We start from the raw sequence: 13,286 nt of genomic DNA, 5'->3' as shown, positions 1-13,286 counted from the left end.
AAGGGGGACCGATATATATTATTGCTATGGTTGGGTTTTACCTTAATGAACGTTAGTAGTTGCGGACGCTTGCTGATAGTTCCAATCATAAGTGCATAGAATTCCAAGTAAGGGATGACATGCTAGCAGAGGCCTCTCCCACATGATACTTTCTATCGATCTAGTAACGTAGTCAATTGCTTAGGGACAATTCTGGAACTCCTACCACCACTTTTCCACACTCGTTAGACACTCGTAGTTGTTTCTTCATCTAACCAGCCGCTAGTTTTATTTACGTGTTCTTTACTTTCTTGCAAGCCTATCCTATTACTCCTACAAAGTACTTCTAGTTTCATACTTGTTCTAGGTAAAGCGAACGTAAAGTGTGCGTAGAGTTGTATCGGTGGTCGATAGAAGTTGAGGGAATATTTGTCCTACCTTTAGGTCCTCGTTGGGTTCGACACTCTTACTTATCGAGAAAGGCTACAATTGATCCCCTATACTTGTGGGTTATCAATGGCAAGAGGTATCACTATATTAAGAATTTTTAAGACGTGTGCAATTTTCACGACATTCTTGACATACCAGATACTAAATACTCCATGGTAGAACATAACATAAGCTGAATAGCAAGGAACTCAAAGGACAAAACAAAACATGAACATTCTTGTGTTAGAGGGAAGGCCACAAGGATGTCGATGATAACACAATTCATCGAGGGAAAGGGATGGTATTTCTCAACATGCATTCAATTGATACCCTGCAAGAGCTCGGGGTGCTGATGATGATCACGACACATTTGTCGAGAAGCTTCACGAAGATGTAATCGATCAGCGACGACATCAAGCAAGGGAATGATGAAGCAAGAGGTTGTCGGAATCACAGATAAGACTGCTAGCTTAGAATTGAGATCGCCTTTCAAGACAACCAACATGATGTGGAAAGCTTAACGCACAGTTGGAATTGTGTTTCAGGGATGAATGGTATAGATAGCACGGTCAAGCTTTAACATGACGATGATGATGTAGCTTAATAGCTTGGAATGACATGATCGAGTACAAACTCGTAAACAAGGAATATTGCTATAGGTTGTTGAATCGCAATGCGTACTCGATTCAGTTATCGATGTACTTGCATGTCCAATGGCTCAAAACACGAGGAAAATTGGAATCAGGGAAAAGTCATGGTTGATGAGGAGCTCACAAGAAGTTGTATAGCTCCGTGATATTCTCGAGCTAACAGCAATAATACTCGGAGGTATATCAACATTAAGGTTTGGACCGATGTATTGATCTGAAGAAGACAAGTACTTTAACTCGTCTGAGAATGAAATCAAGGTAGGACAACATGTTCGGAACCACGATTGTAAAGGAAAAGATCACAGATACCAGATTTAAACCACAGAATGAATGATTATTGATACGAGAAGTTTCTATGATAGGATCAACGTCGTTTCCATGGGCATGAACACAAAGTTCAAGGTCGACTCCCACTTCATCAATGCATCACCTGCCATTTATTCCTAGCCATTGGTCAGGTTGTAGCTTAAAAAGATTATCTGGCAAAACACCGCAAGAGCAAGACTCGTGAGAACTCTTCGGGTTATATTGATTTAGGAAGGCATAGGTTCAACCCATTGGGCATCTTAGGAACATATAGCACAAACTGAAAGTGTAATTAGCACATGCTTGACAACAGAGCATGGCCGACAAAGGCATAGGATACAACTCATCAGAAGGATAAGACACAATTTACCAATGGCATTATGTATCACGGGAAGCAATCACAAGAATTTTCTAAAGTAAAGGATGTCGTCGGATAATAACCCAGAATGAGTCTGGCAGTCCACAAAAGATCTGATGTGAGTATCGGTACTCAGTGAGAGGGAGATACGATGCAATGCATCGGTTTATGGAACATCTGAAAAATATTGATACTTAATTACCAAAGGAATTTGGATTTCCAGGTTGGTGTATCACAATCAGATGCTCCGATCAAATACAAGTAAGTTGAATGGACTTAGTTGGACAACCAACCAAAGTTGATTTGTCAAGAACCAGCTCTGTTTAAAAGCACGTCTAATCCGGAAAATAATCTATGAGTATCAACAGATGATTGTGTGCATTCCCACAAAGGTAGAATCAATAAGATCACAGGAAAATCACCAAGGATTTTAGTGAATGCTGCTAGACATATGGATTTAACTATAACACAAGCAAGTGAGAAGGTCAAGAGTAATAGGCTACTTGGATTCTGAAAGATTGAATAGTAATTCGAAGAACTTCCGAAACCCATGACAACTGATGACAGACAGATCCCGATAAGACAATTCATTGCATCTCGTAAAACAAGAGCAATTGGAAAAGAAGGTATGAACGACATTTGTATGTAGTCATCCATAGTGGTTGACGGAGGAAGGGAAATCACAAGAGCGATGGGCACAAGTTCTCGAGACAAACATCGGAGAGTATGCTCGGAGTCTTCTAAGGAATCAAGCCATCGCGTGGAATTACGGGGCTCTCCGGGAGGAAATATTTACGAGAACCTAATGTTAGAGTTAGCAAAATCTTTATCCCGAAAGAGAAGAGAGAGTAGAACCCAGAGTATAGGAAAGGAGTAAAAGATACTAATACCACCCAATTGAGATGTGGGCCCGTAATCCACAACATACGTGTTAGTAAAGTTTTTCAAACATTAGACTCAACTTCGACTAAGGAGTTGGAAAGGGGGCTACCTACACGCAGTTGGCTCTGATACCAACTTGTGATGCCCTCGGTTTAATCGTACGATAATCATACACGCAAATGCGTACGATCAAACCCAAGGACTCACGGGAAGATATCACAACCCAACTCTAGACACAAATAAAATAATACAAGCTTCATATTACAAGCCAGGGGCCTCGAGGGCTAGAATACAGAAGCTCGATAAACACACGAGTCAGCGGAAGCAACAATATCTGAGTATAGACATAAAAGATGGGCTACCTTAGAGAAGGCTAGCACAAAAGAAACACGATCGAACGAGGCGAGGCCTCCTGCCTGGGAACCTCCTAAACTACTCCTATCTTTAGCGGCCTCCATGAAGAAGACACCATCGGGATGGCAGACATCAGCAGGAAACTCCACTCCTAGGCTCCATCATCTGGTCGCAGCAACGGATCAAAGGGACAAAGGGGGAGCAAAGCAACGGTGAGTACTCATCCAAAGTACTCGCAAGACTTACATCAGAACTATGCTAAGTATGCGTCAGTATCAAAGAAGGGTTGTTATATGTGGACTGACTGCGGCAATGCGAGAAAAGAGAGAGAAGGCCTAGTCCTATTAGAGACTAGCATCTTCAGGGTCTTGCAACAATAGATGAGAGTAGAACAGGTGTAACACAATTAATAGTCATATTGTTGCAGCAATATTAAAGTGAGGTCACGCCGAGAGATCCTCCCTCGAGTCCCTCCGAGGAAGCGATCCCGGGACAACTAAAATCCAGTTACGTAACAATCGTAGTTGTATAAGATCCGGGCACAACACCGAGTCGTCCTGTAACTGTGGACACGGCTATCCGAATAGTTAATTTCCATTCCTGCAGGGGTGCACCACATGTCCCGTCATGCTCGATAACACTCTGGCCGGACACACTTTTCTGGGTCCTGCCCATCCTCGAAATATCGACACGTTGCAGCCCCACCTAAGACTCAATAGAGAGGCCAGCCCGCCCAGTTGGGCCAGGGGCTTTTGGGGGGGTTTTGGGGGGGGGGGTTCTCTTTTTTTTACATTCTTTAAAAAAATTATATATATAAATAGTTTTTTGTTTTAATTATATAGGGATTGTAATAATTTTATAAATTCCCTGTTCATTTTATAAAGCATTAGAGAATTTATATATATCTCCCGATAGTTTTCTTTTTAAACATTATAAAACATTTCCCATTTGATTTGTTTTTTTAAACTTGGAACTTTGATTCGGTTTCGACTATCACGAGATCAACAATAGAATCACAGTGACGTGGCATCCTTTGTATAGGTTTACTGTTTCTCAAGTACCGAGATTACTGTAGTCTAATTCGGGGATGTCACAATATGGGTCCGGGGCAATCATCCCCATGGATGTTGAGTTCGACTCTCCTTGGGTCACCCTGCACACGGAGATGGAAGCGAAGGAGGCAAGAGAAGACGGCGTCGATCTGCTCGAAGAGGCACGAGAGCTAGCCTTGAGACAAACGGCCATATATCAACAGAAGCTGAGGCACTACCACAGCAAGAAGATCAGGCCCCTCCCCTTTCGGGAGGAGAACTTGGTGCTTAGAAGAATCCAGCGAACATCCGGCCAACACAAGCTCTCTCCCCATGGGAAGGACCATTCATTGTCAGCAGGGCGTTGCATAACAATGCATACTATCTAATAGATGCCCAAAAGCCAAGAAAGCGCAAGAGAGATGACTCCGGCCATGAAACGGAGCATCCATGGAACGCGGTGTTGCTTCGCCCGTTCTATTTCTAAAAAGCAAGAGAAAAAAGCATATTCATGGCAAGAGTTGTTCACTCGAATGTGAGTTCCCCGGTTCGGCTCCGCGGGCTTGGGGACTCGCTAGCCGGCCCGGACAGCTTCCTTAGTCGTAGACAGACATATAGTGTACGCGAGGTTGAGCCTTTACCGCCTCGCACAAGCCACAGTCCGGCTTCCAGCTGTATGGCTAACGAGACCGTGGTAGGGAAGGCCGACTATGTGAAAAGTTCGACTACGAAAGAGGTTGCTGGCTCAGGACGGTTTGATCGCTTACGATCTTACTTTCAAGACGGCATATGTTGGTTTGCTTTGAGTCCAAGTGTCTGGACGGCTTCAAAAAATCCAGGTCCAATGTTTTCAAAGGCAGAAGCCCCGTCCCAGTCACAGGCCGGCTCCCGGTTGTCGGGCTGGTGGGGCGTATGCTAGAGAAAGTAAATGTGCTGGATAAACAGGAGTGAAAAGGGAAACGAAAGACAAAAAAGCGAGTTCGCAAGCACATCGCTTACAAGTATAATGCAGAACAGATAAGCATATATCATATTCAGAGCATTCAAAGGCCCACGGTCGGAGTTCATTACAATAAGACACCCCCAGTGGGTGGAACTGTTGGACTAACAGCAAAATGCAGAAAAAAAATGAAAAAAGAGAGCTAGTTGGTACCGGCTCCGTCTGTGGCCTGCTACGACAACAAACAATAGCACCAAAGATTGACACGTTGATGGAGGCTGGGCTTGCTTTGGTTTTTCCCTTGAAGAAGAAAGGGTGGTGCAGCACAGGAGCAGTAAGTATTTCCCTCAGTTTTAGAACCAAGGTATCAATCGAATAGGAGAATCTCGTCAAGTCCAGAGTACATGCGCAAACAGAAAAGAGCTTGCACCCAACGCTATAAAGGGGTTGTCAATCCCTTCAAGATTTATTGCAAAGTGAAATCTGAAGGCGGAAAGTGCAACGAAGAAAAAGAGTAAGGCTGGAAATATGGTGTGAAGTAGACCCGGGGGCCATAGTGTTCACTAGAGGCTTCTCTCAAAATAGCAAATATTACGGTGGGTGAACAAATTACCGTCGAGCAATTGATAGAACCCCGCAAAGTCATGATGATATCTAAGGCAATGATCATACATATAGGCATCACGTCCGAGACAAGTAGACCGATACTTTCTGCATCTACTACTATTACTCCACACATCAACCGCTATCCAGCATGCATCTAGTGTATTGAGTTCATGACGAACAGAGTAACGCCTTAAGCAAGATGATATGATGTAGAGGGATAAACTCAAACCAATGATGAAAACCCCATCTTTTTACCCTTGATGGCAACAACACGATGCGTGCCTCACTACCCCTTCTATAACTGGGTGAGGTCACCGCACGGTATGAACCCAAAACCAAGCACTTCTCCCATTGCAAGAATCATAGATCAAGCTGGCCAAACAAAACCCACAACTCGAAGAGAATTACAAGGATATGAAATCATGCATATAAGAGATCAGAAAAAACTCAAATAAGATTCATAGATAATCTGATCGTAAATCCACAATTCATCGGATCTCGACAAACACCCCGCAAAAGAAGATTACATCAGATAGATCTCCATGAAGATCATGGAGAAATTTGTATTGAAGATCCAAGAGAGAGAAGATGGCATCTAGCTACTAGCTATGGACCCGTAGGTCTGTGGTGAACCACTCACGCATCATCGGAGAGGTCATGGTGTTGATGAAGAAGCCCTCCGTATCTGAATCCTCCCTCCGGCAGGGCACCAGAACGTGCCCCAGATGGGGTCTTGCGGACATAGAAGCTTGCGGCGGCGGAAAAGTACTTTCGATGATCTCCTGATTTTTTTGGGATTTTAGGGAATATATAGGCGGAAGACCAAGGGGAGAGGTGGCCAAGGGAGCCCACAAGCCTGGGAGGCGCGGCCCCCCTCGCCGCGGCTAGGGGGCTTGTGGGGTCCCTGGTGGCCCCCTGTCCTGATTCTCAGGCTTCCCGATCTTCTTCTGTTTCGGAAAAAATATTTTTGGAAGTTTCGTTCCGTTTGGACTCCGTTTAAAATCCTCCTCTGAAAGGGGTCAAAAACATGGAAAAAATAGGGACTGGCACTTGGCAATGAGTTAATAAGTTAGTACCAAAAAAAGATATAAAAGGCATACAAAATCACCAAAGTTTGACAAGATAATAGCATGAAACCATCAAAAATTATAGATGCGTTGGAGACGTATCAAGCATCCCCAAGCATAACTCCTGCTCGTCCTCGAGTAGGGAAGTGAGAAATACTGAATTTTTGATGTGGAACGCTGCCTAGCATAGTTGTCCTTTGTAACTTCTTTCATGCGACATTAATGTTCAGATCCGTAAAGTTCAAAACAATAGTTTGCTATTGACATGAAAGCAATAATACTTCAAGCAAACTAGCAAGGTAATCATGAACTTTCAAAATAACAAGGCCAAGGAAAGTTATCCCTACAAAATCATATAGTCTAGCTATGCTCCATCGTCCTCACACAACTAATGTAAATCATGCACAATGCCGGTATTGGCCAAGTAATTGTTTTCACACTCTCACTTTCTCAAACTTGTTATAACTATCACGCAATACATGGGCGTGAGCCATGGATATAGCACTATAGGTGGAATAGAGTGTGGTGGTGCTTGTGAGACAAAAAGGAGGAGATGGTCACAGTGACTCGGCGTATCAAAGGGCTATGGAGATGCCCATTAATAGATATCAATGTGAATGACTAGGGATTGCCATACAAAGGATGCACTGGAGCTAGAAGTATGTGAAAGCTCAAAAGGAGAACTAGTGGGTGTGCATCCAACTTGGTTGCTCACGAAGACCTAGGGCAATTTTGAGGAAGCCCATCATTGGAATATACAAGCCAAGTTATATAATAAAGATTCCCACTAGCATATGGTGGTGAAAAAACGAGAGGCTCTCAATCATGAAGAACATGGTGCTATTATGAAGCACAAGTGTGGAAAAAGATAGTAGCATTGTCCCTTCTCTCTTTTTCTCTCTTTTCTCTATTTTTATTTATTTATTTTTATGGGCACTTGGGCCTCTTTTTTTAATTTTTTTATTTGGGCTCTTTGGCCTCTTCTTTTTTTTCCTCACATGGGACAATGCTCTAATCATGATGATCATCACACTTTTATTTACTCACAGCTCAAAGCTCAGCACGATGATGACTCTATAGGAAATGCCTCCGACAGTGTACCGGGATGTGCAACGATCTAGCTTGGCGTATGACGTTGAAACATCTCTCTAGCTATCTTACGATCATGCAATGGCAATATGAGAGTGACGGCACAAGTCATGAGACGGAACGGTGGGAGTCGCATGGCAATATATCTCGGGATGGCTATGAAAATGCAATAGTAGGTAGGTATGGTGACTGTTTTGAGGAAGGCATATGGTGGGTTTGTGTACCGGCGAGAATTGTGCAGCACTAGAGAGGCTACCAATGGTGGAAGGTGAAAGTGCATCTATACCATGGACTCACATTAGTCATGAAGAACTCACATACTTGTTGCGAAAGTTTTTATTAGTAATCAAAACAAAGTACTAAACGCATACTCCTAGGGGAAGGGTTGGTAGGTGTTAACCATCGCGCGATCCCGATCGCAACACAAAGGATGACAATCAATAGATCAATTATGCTCTGACTTCCTAACATAGCGGTGCAACATACGTGCATGCTACGGGAATCACTAACTTCAACACAAGTATTTCTAGATAAACAACACCCTACTAACCTAACTCTTAATATTACCAAATCCACGTCAAAACTAATTGAGAGGAATCAACACTTCTATTTCTACTCAATGCACATGAATATGGAGGTTTTTGTATCCTCTTTGGGTACCTATCACCTTTGGGACTACTTTCGTAGCATAAGCCAACTACCAATTCACGCACCGCCGTGCTCTATAAGATCTAAGTGAAGCACATAGAGCAAAATTGTCTAGCTCAAAAGATATAAGTGAAGGACAATGAGCATTCTAGCAAAATCACGATGAGTGAATGTCTCTCTCAAAGGGTGTGCAGCAAGGATGATTGTCACACAACAAAAATAAAAGATTCCTGTGATACAATACGCTCCAAGCAAACACATATCATGTGGTGAATAAAAATATAGCTCCAAGTAATGTTACCGATGGATTGAAGACGAAAGAGGGGATGCCTTCCCGGAGCATCCCCAAGCTTAGGTTTTTGGTGTCCTTGAATTTGGCTTGGGATGCCTTGGGCATCCCCAAGCTTGAGCTCTTTCCACTCCTTGTCTCTTTGTCCATGAGAACATCACCCAAAACATGAAAACTTCACAACACAAAACTTAAACAAAAACTCGTGATAACATTAGCACAAGAAAACAAACTACCACCTCTTTAGGTACTGTAGCAATCTTGATTTCTATTTATATTGGTGTTATATTACTGTATTCTCACTTTTCCATGGCTAGTACCCCCCGATACTATCCATAGTTTCATCAAAACAAACAACCAACTCAAAAAAACAGAAGCTATCAAAAATAGACCAGTCTGTAGGTATCTGTATACTTCATATACTTCTGTTACCTCAAAAATTCTAAACAGTTACGACTGCCTGGGAAAAAGGTATATCAACCAGAAACAAAAAGAATCAACTCAAAATCTCTTTATGAATAAAAATGAAAAATCATCTCGTGAGCGAAAGTTTCTGTCTTTTTCCAGCAGGATCAAACAACCAGTACCAAGACTAGTCATAAAGGTTTTTCTTGGCTCAAACACAAAAGACACAATCATAACAGAATTATGATAGTGTGGACGCAAAAAAACAGAAAGAAAAATAAACAAATTCATTGGGTTGCCTCCCAACAAGCGCTATTGTTTGACACACTTAGCTAGGCATAAAGCGATAGAATCACGTATCACCGTCCTTGGTGCTCAAACCATTAGTAGCCCTCATCATGGATTCATAAGGCAATCTTATTTTATTTGTAGGAAAGTTCTCCATGCCCTTCTTTAAAGGAAATTTAAATATAGTATTCCCTTCCTTCATATCGATGATAGCACCGATAGTCCTTATGAAAGGTCTACCAAGAATAATAGGGCATGTAGGATTGCAATCAATGTCAAGCACAATGAAATCCACGGGTACATTGTTCCTATTTGCAATAATAAGAACATCATTGATCCTTCCCATGGGTTTCTTGACAGTAGAATCCGCAAGATGCTAATTAAATGAACACTCCTCAATCTCATTAAAACCCAGAACATCACATAAAGACTTTGGAATCGCGGAAACACTAGCACCCAAATAACACAAAGCATTGCATTCATAGTTTTTGATTTGATTTTGATAGTAGGTTACCTCTCATCATGAAGCTTTCTAGGGATAGAGACTTCCAATTCAAGTTTCTCTTCAAGAGATTTTATCATAGCTTCGACGATATGATCGGTAAAGGCCTTGTTTTGGCTATAAGCATGTGGAGAGGTTAGCATGGATTGCATCAAGGTAATGCATTCAATCAAGGAGCAACTATCATAATTGAATTCCTTGAAATCCAAAGTAGTAATTTCATTACTACTCAAAGTTTTAATATTTTCTACTTCACTTTCAATGCTTTTAGCATCAAGATAATGCACTCCGAATCATTGGGGTGTTTTTCAACAAAAGTGGATTCATATCCAGCCCCATAATCTTTAGGTTTGACACAAGAAAACGAAGATTCAATGGGAGTCACACCAAGCACTTTAAGATCTTCGTGATTCTTATCACGAGAACACGCCTTTTTAAGCCATTCATGTATAGCACGAATGTGGGCGGTTCTTTCTTTCCTCTCACTCATGGAAACACGCATAGCTTTCAAAGTTTCATCCATATTGATCTTGGGAGGAGCACATCTAACTTTCAAAGAATCAATATCACTAGACATTCTATCAACGCTCCTAGCCAAATCGTCAATTTTGAGTAGTTTTTCCTCTATGGACGCATTGAAAATCTTTTGTGAGTTGATAAACTCTTTGATATTACTCTCTAGATCAGAGGGTAATCTATTGTAATTTCCATGAGTATTGTTGTAGGAGTTGCCAAAGTTAATAGAGGAGTTAGTAGGAAAAGGCCTAGGAACATAGTTTCCTCTAAAAGCATTGTTGTTGCCAAAATTATTCCTACCAACAAAATTAACGTCCAAGCTAGAGTTGCTACTCCCAATCAAGGAAGACAAGGGCATATCATTAGGATCTAAAGGAGCACTTCTACTAGCAACCAAATTCATTAACTCATCCATCTTAGCACTCAACGAGTTAATTTCTTCTATAGCGTGTACCTTCTTACTACTAGGTGACCTTTCAGTGTGCCACTGAGAGTAGTTCGTCATGATATTGTCCAGGAATTTCGTGGATTCTCCTAACGTGATTTCCATGAACGTTCCACCTGAGGTGGAGTCCAAGATATTTCTAGAAGCGAAATTCAAGCCAGTGTAGAAGATTTGTATAATCATCCAAAGACTCAAGCCATGAGCGGACAATTTCTAATCATCAATTTCATTCTCTCCGAAGATTGTGCAACATGTTCATGATCAAGTTGCTTAAAATTCATGATATCATTACTGAGAGAGATAATCTTAGTCGGCGGAAAATACTTGGATATGTAAGCATCTTTGCACTTATTCAAAGAATCAAAACTATTTTCGGGCAAAGAAGAAAACCAAATTTTTGCTCGATCTCGCAACGAGAAAGGAAAAAGCTTCAATTTAATCATATCATTATCCACATCTTTCTTCTTTTGCATATCGCTAAGTTCAATGAAGGTATTAAGATGGGATGCGGCATCCTCACTAGGAAGGTCAGAGAATTGCTCTTTCATAACAAGATTCAGCAAAGCGGCATTGATTTCGTATGACTCCGCACCAGTGGCGGGAGCAATCGGAGTACTAATAAAATCATTATTATTAGTACTCGAGAAGTCACAAAGTTTGGTGTTTTCAGTCATGGTGACTTCAGCAAGCAAGCAAGCACACAAGCGAACAAAGAGCAAGCAAGAGAAAAGGGCAAACAAAAAGGCAAACGAAAAAGGCAAAGATTTTTTGTAAATTTTTGTTTTTCAGAAGTGGGGGAGAGGAAAACAAGAGGCAAAAAGAAAATGCAAGAGATGAGTTTGCGACACTTACTTGGATGAGTTCTTGACTTGATCCTCCGTGGCAACGGCGCCAGAAATTCTTCTGCTACGGCAACAGAGAACAGCGCCAGACATTGACACATTGCCGGAGGCTGGGCTTGCGTTGGTTTTTCCCTTGAAGAGGAAAAGGTGGTGCAGCACAGGAGCAGTAAGTATTTCCCTCAGTTTGAGAACCAAGGTATCAATCCAGTAGGAGAATCAAGCCAAGTGTCCAGAGTACCTACGCAAACACAAACGAGCTTGCACCCAACGCTATAAAGGGGTTGTCAATCCCTTCAAGATTGATTGCAAAGTGAGATCTGAAGGCGGAAAGTGCAACGAAGTAAAAGTGTAAGGCTGAAAATATGATGTGAAGTAGACCCGGGGACCATAGTGTTCACTAGAGGCTTCTCTCAAAACAGCAAATATTACAGTGGTTGAACAAATTACTGTCGAGCAATTGATAGAACCATGCAAAGTCATTACGATATCTAAGGCAATGATCATACATATAGGCATCACGTTCGAGACAAGTAGACCGATACTTTCTGCATCTACTACTATTACTCCACACATCGACCACTATCCAGCATGCATCTAGTGTATTGAGTTCATGACGAACAGAGGAACGCCTTAAGCAAGATGACATGATGTAGAGGGATAAACTCAAACCAATGATGAAAACCCCATCTTTTTACCCTTGATGGCAACGACATGATGCGTGCCTCGCTACCCCTTCTGTCACTCGGTGACGGCACCGCACGGTATGAACCCAAAACCAAGCACTTCTCCCATTGCAAGAATCATAGATCAAGCTGGCCAAACTAAACCCACAACTCAAAGAGAATTACAAGGATAAGAAATCATGCATATAAGAGATCAGAAGAAACTCAAATAAGATGCAAAGATAATCTGATCATGAATCCACAATTCATCGGATCTCGACAAACACACCGCAAAAGAAGATTACATCGGATAGATGTCCATGAAGATCATGGAGAACTTTGAATTGAAGATCCAAGAGAGAGAAGAAGCCATCTAGCTACTAGCTATGGACCCGTAGGTCTGTGGTGAACTACTCACGCATCATCGAAGAGGTCATGGTGTTGATGAAGAAGCCCTCCGTATCCGAATCCCCCTCCGGCAGTGCACCAGAACGTGCCTAGATGGGATCTTGCTGAGACAGAAGCTTGTGGTGGCGGAAAAGTACTTTCGATGATCTCCTGATTTTTTTTGGGATTTTAGGGAATATATAGGCGGAAGACCTAGGGCAGAGCTGGCCCAGGGAGCCCACAAACGTGGGAGGCGCGGCACCCCTGGCCGCGGCTAGGGGTCTTGTGGGTTCCCTGGTGTCCCCCTGCCCTGATTCTCAGACTTCCTGATCTTCTTCTATTTCGGAAAAAATCTTTTTGGAAGTTTCGTTCCGTTTGGACTCCGTTTAAAATCCTCCTGTGAAAGGGGTCAAAAACGTGGAAAAAACAGGGACTGGCACTTGGCACTGAGTTAATAATTTACTCCCAAAAAAAATATAAAATGCATACTAAACATCCAAAGTTTGACAAGATAATAGCATGAAGCCATAAAAAATTATAGATACGTTGGAGACGTATCATGGCCCAAGCAGCGGCACCCTGGTGGTGGCTTCAGCATTACCGGCTCCGCC

Source organism: Hordeum vulgare, chromosome 6H (assembly GCF_904849725.1).
Source record: "Hordeum vulgare subsp. vulgare chromosome 6H, MorexV3_pseudomolecules_assembly, whole genome shotgun sequence".
In the NCBI taxonomy this organism is placed as follows: domain Eukaryota; kingdom Viridiplantae; phylum Streptophyta; class Magnoliopsida; order Poales; family Poaceae; genus Hordeum; species Hordeum vulgare.
The sequence above is the reverse complement of the archived record's forward strand: the minus strand, read 5'-3'. Positions refer to the sequence as shown.